Raw genomic sequence first — 10,013 nt, forward strand, 5'->3', positions numbered from 1 at the left:
GAGCTAGCATTCTGCCCCATGCACTGGAGGTGAATGGTAGGTAGTGCAAACTGTGGAGGGTTCAGCCTGAGGAACTGACAGGCTTTCACACAGTAAAAATTAACCTTCAAGATGTCACAGGGTCTGGAGATACAGCCTAGTGGTTAAGAACATGCACAACTCTTGCAGAGAGCCCGAGTTCAGTTCTCAGCACCAAAATGGGGTGGCTTACAGCATTCTGTAATCCCGCCTCCAGGGAACTACCTGTCTCTGGCCTCTGCAGACACCTGGACTCGTGCAAAAGGTCACATACACATAATTAAAAATAAGAAAATATTTTAAAAACAAAATATGGCAATAAAATTATCAGGCATTTTCTAGAAAGCAATCGTTTAGCTAGTGCTTATTTTGCTGCTGACAAAGTTTGCTTAATGACTTAGCATCTTCTACCTCCCAAGTCCTTGTAAAACCTGCAAGACAAAATCCAGTGATTTATTAAATCCAATTTAATAATCCATTGTTTCTCCAATTTAAACACCATCTCAGGTGAGAACAGTAGGGGCAAAGAGATTGCCTCTTCTGAAGGTGATTACTGTTTGCAGACCCCTTTCATTATTTGAATTTAGTACATAAAAAGAAAAATGCTAGGTGACCTCCAATGCATGATGGCCAAATATCATTAATGCAAAACCCTTGGCAATATATACCAAATTTTGGCTACCATGCACTGAATTTTCAGTGAAAATCATCACATTCTCCTGCATCAGATTTGCACCTTGTCTTATTTATAGTGCAATAAAAGATGAATAGTTGTGCAGTAATTTGCCTGGCTTCTCATCTAAACCCCACTCCTTGTTTCCTTAGTGATATAAGGTTCTTTAGATTAACCTATCAGGGCAAGAATTCCCCTTTCCATTTTTTTCCAAGCATTTTTCTTATTCATTTGAACACCAGTAGTTTTTTTTTTTTTAAATATAACTATAGTTATGGCTCTAGATATTACAGTTAGAGCTGATTGTGGTGGCACATGCCGTTAATCCCAGCATTCAAGAGACAGATACTGATAGATCTCTGTGAGTTTGAGGCCAGCCTGGTCTACAGAGAGAGTTCCAGGCCAGCCAGAGCTACACAGAGAAACCCTGTCTCTAAAATCAAACAAAATATTGAAGGAAAGAGGATTCTTGAGGGGGAGATCTGCTTTGACCTTATGAAGGAACATGAGGAATAGAGATGACACAGGAGACAGAGACCTGCTAAACACCCTCCCAGTCTGTGCTGCTTTGGAGGGTGAGCTTTCCCTGATCGCCTTCTTTTCCAAACTGGAATTTCTTTTAATTTTGTAGTCTTAATTCACACCTCACAAATTGCCTCCGTAGACAGTCCTGGCATACTAGTGACATCCCTTTTGTGTTCTTACTACACAACCCTTTCGGCTTACAGCAAGCTGACATCTTTTGTTTCTGTTTTTGTATGTAACCAACTCCTGTGCCATCCCCATGCCAGGGCAGGAGCTTAGCTCCCTGTTGCTTGTGCTCCTGTGGCATTTGCTGACAACTGGCGGGCCTGGTCTCTCAAAAGCTTCTAAGGCCCAGGGAGGTACAGTGACTTTCTCACAGCTTCCTAGGATACTGAACTGCACTCTCTGAGGGGCATCTCACTCCTCCTGGGATAGAGAAAAGTCGCCTCATTTGGCCACTTGAGGCCAGCAAAACCAATGCTTACTTGCAGCAGCAACTTTCCTTACCTGGCTGGAGAGGAAAAGCCAATGGGGCCCAAAAGGAGGGCTGGAGGGGCGGGCCTGGGGGCGGGGGCGTTACTTCCCCAGCCAATGGGCTCTGAGGCGCAGGGATGCCTGGGCACCCAGCAGAGGCGCTCGCGCACTGTGCCGCGCAGTTACAGAGCGCCCCGGCTGCAGCTCCTCAACGGATCTTGTAGCTGGCGGCGCCGGGCCTAGGCACCTACAGGCCACCGTAGCTGGCACGGTAAGCCACAGCAAAATGGACTTTTGTGGGTTTTCTGGCCGTAGGAAGCACCCACTCCGAGCCGGAGCTGCTAGCGGGTCCTCGCACTATGCTAGTTCGGATAAGCTTCAATGCTGTATTAACGGGATGCTGGTGCTCCGTGTTGGCGGGATGCGGGTGTTCCGTGGGCCGGGAGCGCCACCCTCCCGTCCCAGGCTTCTGTGTAACACTGAACTTGGATGGCTATGGCTTCTGAGGTTTCAACCAAACATTCAGATGTCTGTCAGGGAAGAGCTTCCTCTGGGAAGCTGAGAACCACAGCAAGTGCCGGTGCTCTGTATTGGATCCAAGCACCTGCTTTATGTCTGCAGATCCCTCACGACCTGTTGCCTTGGGTCTGGGGCTCAGATCTCTCTTGCAGGCTCCTATTTCCAGCCATCCTGGGGTGCAGGAAGAAACCCTGGAAGGTTTGTGGCCAGGCTAGGAACAGAGACAAACACAGATACAGCATCCCGGTTATTTATTCACGACTTACTTGGCTGAGTGAGAGACACTATGTGCAGCTCTAGCAGCCTGAAAGGAGTCTTGGGAGTTCATGGGGCCTAACAGAGATGATAGGAGGGATTGCTGTGTGCTGTAATGCAAAGTGCACGAGGTGGGTGGGTCGTGATGCAGCCAGGAAGACTGGGAGGTCGCTATTCAATGCAGTTATAGAGAGACTGGATAGTTTGCCAGCCCAAAACTGTGGGGGCAGAGACTTCAAGGACAGGAAGAATTTCAGTTAGATTTTTTTTTTTTAATGTGCAGATGAAAGAAGCCAGAACCTCAGGTAATCAAACAGCAGATTACGCAGCAGGACCAGGACTTGTGGGTGGGAAATAAGCTGCAAGGTGGAAGGGCTTGCCAAAATGTGCAGGGGTCTAAATATGCAGGCCTATAAGTTTGTCCTGGGGTGAAGGAGGCTGGGAAGGAATTCCAGTGGCCATTCTGCTGGCTCTGTGAACAGTGATGGAGGCTGGCACCCACAAGCTGGTAAGTTGTAAAAAGCTGGGTTTAGGGCAATTTTGCTGTAAAGACTCTAACCCCTTAAGGCTGACTGTCTGGCTTTTGGGCATGGATTCAGGCAAGGAGATGCTGCCATGGGACACTTGCTTCTGAACTTGTGTGTCATTGTATATTGGTTTTGGAAGCTGTGACCTCTGTCTTGCCATCAGGTATAGTCCGTAGGACGTTATATAGAGTGTCTGTGCTCTCTTTATGATCCTTGGGCACTGTGAGGACTTTCTGCCTTTCTATCTCTCAGGGCCCCGTGGCTGCTGCTTTGGGGGCAAGCCCATATAGAAAGTGGTAAAACAACAACAAAGGCTCACCAGAAGTGAGACCAGAAAGCCACTTTATCTATTTGCCTTAAAGACATTATCAGCCTTATGAACTGTGTGTGTGTATGTATATGTGTGTATTAGGAGATCATTGTGCCTACTTGTCATAGGCACGGTTCCTTGGTTAAAGGGTCAGAGATGCTATGCTAGTTATTTTTAATTGCTAATTTCCCACAGCCTAGAATTACCTAGGAAAAAAAGTCCCAATGAAGGATTGATTGTCTAGATTTTATTGTCCTGTAAACATGTCTATCAGACACTGCCTTTATGAGTAAGGTGATTGATGGGAAGATCCAGCCCATGGTGAGCAGGGCTTTTTTCTGGCATGCAGTCCTGTACTGTGTAAGTATGGAGGAAGTGAGCTGAACAGTAGGCATGCATTTATTCTTTCTCCACCTTGGTTGTGGCTGTGACTAGCTCCCTCAAGTTCCTGCCACTTTGACATACCCTAATATATGGGCTGTTGCCTGGACTTGTAAACTAAAATAAGCCCTTTCTTCCCTAAGTTGCTTTGTGATACAGCAACAGGAATGAACACAAAACTGGTGCTAAGATTTCTGTGTAGAAGAGTCCTTGAGAAGTTGTTTTACTGTTCAAGTGAGTACACAGTGGGGGTAGTAGGACCAGGCACAGGCAGTCACTGGTCTGTGAAGAAGGAGAAAAGAGTATTCAAGCCATCCACTGAGGCTTTTGAAAGCCATGCCAACCAGCCAGTGAGCGCAGAATGCTCCCAAGGAGGAGCACAAGTTTAGGTGTCCCTTCAGCTAAATCATTTTTAAATAAGGACTCAAATATGAGCTATAAGCAGTCAACACTCCTGGCTGCTGGACATTAGGCGGTAACAAACATCTTGTTCTGGGAGTGGAAAGCTTTAAAGCTTTGAAGCTTTCCCCTCAGCATCAACTCTCTGTGTAACTAGATGGCTTTGGGAAGAAAAATGATGTTTTGGCCTTACGTATAGAGGTCACTTAGAAAGTTTCTCTTCCCTTTTAATTTCTTTCTGCCCTTGAAAGTAAATGTTGGGCTTCAATATTTATTACTGTGAGGCTCTATACTAATAACCCCAATGGCTGCAGATTCCTACTGAGTACTTGCTATTTATGTGTCTCCTCTCCCAGTTGTCCCCAAATATGGACGGTTATGTGCTTTTATTCTTAATTTGAAGTCATCTCAGTGTTTTTTGAGGTTAATGGAGTCCCTATTAAGATAACAGTGACAGCATCCGTCACAGCATGTCACTTGTTACTCTTTAGGAAATGCTTTCATTGATGAATCACTCATTAATTCAACCACTTATTAATCCAATCAGTCTGTTGGAGAGCCATCCAAACAGTAGGTGCCATCCCAGGCAGGGAGATACAGCTCTGCTAAGGAAGAGAGAGTAGTGGCCATTGCATAATAACCCTTTGAAAGAAAATATTGAAGAATGGACCATTGCTTTGTTTGGAATATGAGTTGGGATAAGACAGAGGACAAGGGGACAGGGGGCTTATCTGAGTGACTCTTTGTGTCTTGCAGCCTTCTTGGAAAGACTATCCTGTGTGACGTGGATACCTGCCTTTCCTTCTCCCTTTACAGCACTTTTTAACTTTATTCTCTTCTCTGTGTTGGTCTTCCTCATTACACTACACAACTGAAAGCTGCTTTATTCCGCAGACCCAGCAAGCACATACTTCTTCATTACGTGTATGCATGGATGGTTGGAGTATAGAGAATGAACCTAGGGATTCATCCTTGCTAGCCACATCCCTTACCACTGAGCTATGCCCCCATCTCAGCACATGTTTCTTGAAGAATAAAATGAATGGTAGATCTGTTTCACAGGGTCATTGGGGGAAGCTCTCTATATCTTTCTCTTTCACTCTCTCTCTCTCTCTCTCTCTCTCTTTCTTGCTCTCCCCCTCCCCCAACGTGTGTGTGTGTGTGTGTGTGTGTGTGATGTGAGAGAGAGAGAGAGAGAGAGAGAGAGAGAGAGAGAGAGATTTATGCTAATACCTGATACTCAGCAATGCTAAGATTAGGAAGCAGAAAGAATAACTTGCCTGTGGACCATAAGGCAGAGGAATGCAGCCTACTATAGTGGAATCACCACTCAAGGGTTGCTTCAAGCCACCTGAGATTCATTTGAAGCTGCTTACCCTTGGAGGCATGCTGAGTGCAATTTACCCCAAGTGCACTGAAGGCAGTGAAGGATTTTGACCCAAGTCATGGCCTGATATAATGCTATGTGTTTGTTGATTTTCTGTTTTTGTCTTGACTCTAGGAGGCAAACTCTGTAAAGAAAGGGGCTCAGTTACTACAATTAAATGAATGGTTGATAGCTTATAATTTCAAAATATCCCAGAAGCTACAACTAGAGAGAATAATGAAGTCTTGACACCAACTAGAAGTTAGGTGAGTGAGATATGGATGTCTTATGTAAGAAAAGGGAAAGAGCAGAAGGATTTTAACTATATTTTGGACATAGAATAGATAGGATTTGTTGCTACACTAGATTGGAGGTGTACAGAAAAAAAGAATGGTCGAAGGTGACTGTGAAGCTTATGGTTTAGGGTTGGATGGATGAAAGATATCTATCCCTGGGTGAAGGGATGAATGAAGTATGCTGTATGTACACGATGAACTATTAGTCATAAAACAGCCAAAGTACTAATAGAACATGCTATGGTATAAAGGGACCTGTAAACATTACAAAAATGTAAATGAAAGAAGGCAGACATGGGGCTAGGGAGATATCTTAGTGGGTAAAATGCTCACTGGACAAGCATGAGGAGCTGAGTTCAGATCTCATACGTCCATGTAAAAAGGCTGAGTGTGGCAGCAGGCATACAGAACCCAGGACTAGGAGGTAGAGGGCAGGAGCTTGCTGGCTAGCCAGCCTATCAGAAGCAGTGAACTCCAGGCCCAGTGAAAGAGTCTGTCTCAAAAGATAAGGTGAGGAGTAATAGAAAAAGATATCCACAGTGAATCTATGGCCTCTGTACATGCATTCCAGGGTAAGTGTACAAACACATGCCTATACACACACAGAATGTGGGTATAAGAGGCCAGGTGCTACAGTGTCAGTATCCATATATGCTAATTCACAGACACAGGAGGAAATCAGCATTTGTCCCAGGCTGAGGAGAAGAAGGAGTGGGGCCTGAGAACAGAAAGAGTAAATGATTCCCTTTGGGGCAATGGTGTGAGACTTTAGAACTAGATAGAGGTGGTGGTTGTCTACAGTCTGAAGGTGCTAAATGCCACTCAACCATGTGCTTTAAAGTGCTTAACTTTGCACAATATAAGAGTCACTTCAATTTTTTAAAAAAAGATTAGGTGAATGACATGGGTGTTTTGACAATAGGGAGACTTGGGGAGTCCAGCATGTGAGTCTAGACTACCCCAATGCACCAGATACTCATGAGGAGTATGTATTTGATGTGGGTCTGTATTCTAGCAGATAAGTCTGGGCTGGGATATAAATGGCTGTTATCAGTTCTCATGTGTCAGGCATGAAGCAAGTGAATTCTAGTGACAAAGGATATGGAGGAAGACATGAGATCTTGGACCATTCTTTAATGTGATGCTCATAGCTAGCCTATAAAAAAGGTATTGTGGTCTTTCTTCGGACAAAGAAATCAAGAATATACCACCCATCTCAATCAGTATGGCCAAGATTGGACAGATAACTTATGTGGATTCCAGCCTTCCAGCTCTCTGCCTTTCTTATCACAGCATGATGATAACATTTAGAACTTTAACACATGCCTCTCCCAGTGGTCACATGCTCCCTGACAGCCATGACTGATTATTTATACATGGCAGGCACTGTTCTGGGCATATGTGGGTAGAAAGGGTAGACACAGCTCTAATCTCATCAAGCTTAGTAAACAAGCAAGTGCAGCACCCAGATACAAGGACCTGCAAAGCACATAGTGAAGGCATCTCTCCCAGCTTTGGAGACAGGAGGGAGCTTGAGAGAGAATGATTTCCAGAATGACTAGGTGCCTCTGAATAAACCTATGTGAGAATTCACTTTTCTTTTAACTCTTCAGTTCTCAGGCTCTGCCATTCCCAGCTCATCAACCATATCAGTATTTTCTGAATCCTTGCAGACCATTCTAGACAAATGCAAAATGCCAATCAAATGGCCTGGTTTAAGCTTACGTGGGAACTTCTTCTATCGGGAATAGTAGCTCATGCCTTTAATCCCTGCACTCAAGCTATAGGCAGGTGGATCCCTGTGAATTCCAGGCCAGCGTGATCTACATAGCAAGTTCTTGGACAGCCGAGGCTATATAGTAAGACCTGGCTTAAAAAAATGTGGGAACTTCACAGCATATCAAGATAGGGTACAACAGCCTGGCCTTCAAAGTGAGCCCCAGCTGTTGGCAAGTGACTCAGGTTCTCTTTTTGTCCAATGCAATTGACTGACCCCAGAGCCTCATGCAGGGTAAGCCAGTACTCTCCTATGGAGCCCATCTGTAGACCTCTTTTTCATTAAATTTTTATTTTTTATATTAATTACATTTTATTTGCTTTGTATCCCAGCTGTAGCCCCCTCCTTCATTCCCTCCCAATCCCACCCTCTCTTCTTCATTTCCTCCCATTCCCCTCTCCAAGTCCACTGATAGGAGAGGTCCTTCTCCCCTTCCATCTCACCCTAGCTTATCAGGTCTCATCAGGACTGGCTGCAATGTCCTCCTCTGTGACCTGGCTGCTCCTCCCTTGGGGGGTGGGGGTGGCCAAAGAGCCAGCCACTGAGTTCATGTGAGAGACAGTCCCTGTTTCCCTTACTAGGGAACCCACTTGGATATTGAACTGCCATGGGCTACATCTGTGCAGGGGTTCTAGGTTATGGACTTAGAATGGACCTTGGTTGGAGTATCAGTCTCAGAAAAGACCCCTGTGCCCAGATATTTTGGTTCTGTTGCTCTCCTTGGGGAGCGCCTGTCCTCTCCAGGTCTTAGTAGCTCTCCTTCTTTCATATGATTCCCTGTACTCTGCCCAAAGTTTGGTTATGATCTCAGCATCTGCTTTGATACTCTCCGTATAGCTCAAGCTAGCCTTGAACTTATGATCCTCCTGTCTCAGCCTCCCGAGTAGCTGGAATGGCAGAACTCTGCCAGGAGGCCTGGATGACCATTACTTATGAAAGAGGACCAATAATGTCCACAACTTGGGGTAGGACATGAATGAGAAGAGGTAGTAAATGTTGAGTATGTTATATATTCTCAGAAAAAAAAAATATCACTGCCCTTGGCAAGGAAGGGTTCTGAGTGCAATGGGTCCCCTGTTTTTTATACTTTTAAAATAGATAGCCACACACCCTCTAAAGGTATAGATAATTTGAGGTGTATCACTACAAACTACATGTTTAGAAAGCTCTTTGGAGAAATCAGATTTAAAAAAAAAAACAAGTTTGGAAAACACAGTTATAAACCAAATCCTTTTTTGTTTGATAAGTAGGAAGGGGTTAAGCATCTAGAAATAAGATTTTGCCTTTTAGGAATTATTAGCCAATGAGGGGGCTCGCTGGTGATGTAATGCCTATGGCTGGCACTTCATTGGTTAAGTGTATTGTTTCTCTGGCTTCACTGAGCAGCAGAGCTGGGGCTCAGGGGTTAATCATTATCATTCTGTCTCTCCCCCCACCTCTCTCTCTCTCACATTCTTCCTCTCCTAAGTGTGAAGATATAGCAGAGCTCAGTATACTGTTGGCATTTGCTTTCCAATAAAAGCCATACTCACCTCCTGCCTCCCTCCCAAGTAGAGCACATGTTCCAGTAGTACTACAGAGGAGGACCTAAGATGGGGAGGAGGAGGAGGAAAAGGAGGAGTTGTTCTTTAGATGAAAGAGAGCCCTTTGCAGGGCTGTAGCCTCTCTTTGCCACCTGGGATGGGCAAGGCTCCACATGCTCCCAGTGAATTGTTTAACAGCCACCTGCTTCTGAGCATTGTTCAACCTGGCGGGATCCTCAGAACTAGGAGGTGAGCCCAAGGATCTGGAAGATGGAGTGGGCAGGGGAGGTGAAGGGAAAGAATCTGGGTAGGGGGAACAAATAGCCCTAGGTTGGGGGGGCGGTTAGGGACAAGTTCCGGCCGATGGCTGCCACTTGCCTGCATTGTGATTTCAGTAAGACAAGTCTTCCTTTTTGGGTCTGTTTGCTAAAGTACACATAGTGCTGTCAGGTGCTGCTAGGGCACTGTGCTCAGGAGGAGCTGGAAACAGGCTTTTTCTTGGTGTAGTTTTCTGTCAAATGCTCCCTAAAGATAAAGGCTTTGCTTTGGGAATCAAGCCAGGATGGAAGCTAGTGTGCCAAGGATCCAGCTATAAAGCAGGCCCTTCCCTTGTATTGTCTATGCTCCCTCCTTAGTGCTCTGCCTCAGCAAACTATAGGTTAAGATTTCTTTAGAGATTGCTGAATGCTCTCAGAGGTTTTTATCTCACTTTCCAGGAACCTTAAGGTCTCTAACCCCTGAGTTACCAGTTTGCCTAAATGAATTTGGAGCATTCTCCGGCTGGTCAGGCTGGGCTATCAGAGGGTAGAGAACACCAGCAGAGTTGTGATTTCTTTTTTTCTTTTCTTTTTTTTCCTTTTCTTTTCTTCTTTTCTTTTCTCTCTCTCTCTTTTTCTCTTTCTTTTTCGCTCTCTCCTTCCTTCCTTCCTTCCTTCCTTCCTTCCTTCCTTCCTTCCTTCCTTCCTTCCTT

General features: G+C 45.1%; 1 protein-coding gene across 1 annotated transcript in view; it reads left to right on the forward strand.

Moving 5' to 3' along the window:
* Window positions 1–1,877: 1,877 nt before the first annotated feature.
* Window positions 1,878–10,013, forward strand: part of Syn3 (synapsin III) — a 501,244-nt gene continuing 493,108 nt past the window's right edge. Inside the window, exon 1 of the mRNA XM_055627972.1 lies at window positions 1,878–1,961. The gene's annotated coding sequence lies outside the window, so the exon portion shown is untranslated. The remainder of the gene's footprint in view (window positions 1,962–10,013) is intronic.

This window comes from Psammomys obesus, unplaced genomic scaffold (assembly GCF_907164565.1).
Source record: "Psammomys obesus unplaced genomic scaffold, mPsaObe1.curated_primary_1811, whole genome shotgun sequence".
NCBI lineage: Eukaryota > Metazoa > Chordata > Mammalia > Rodentia > Muridae > Psammomys > Psammomys obesus.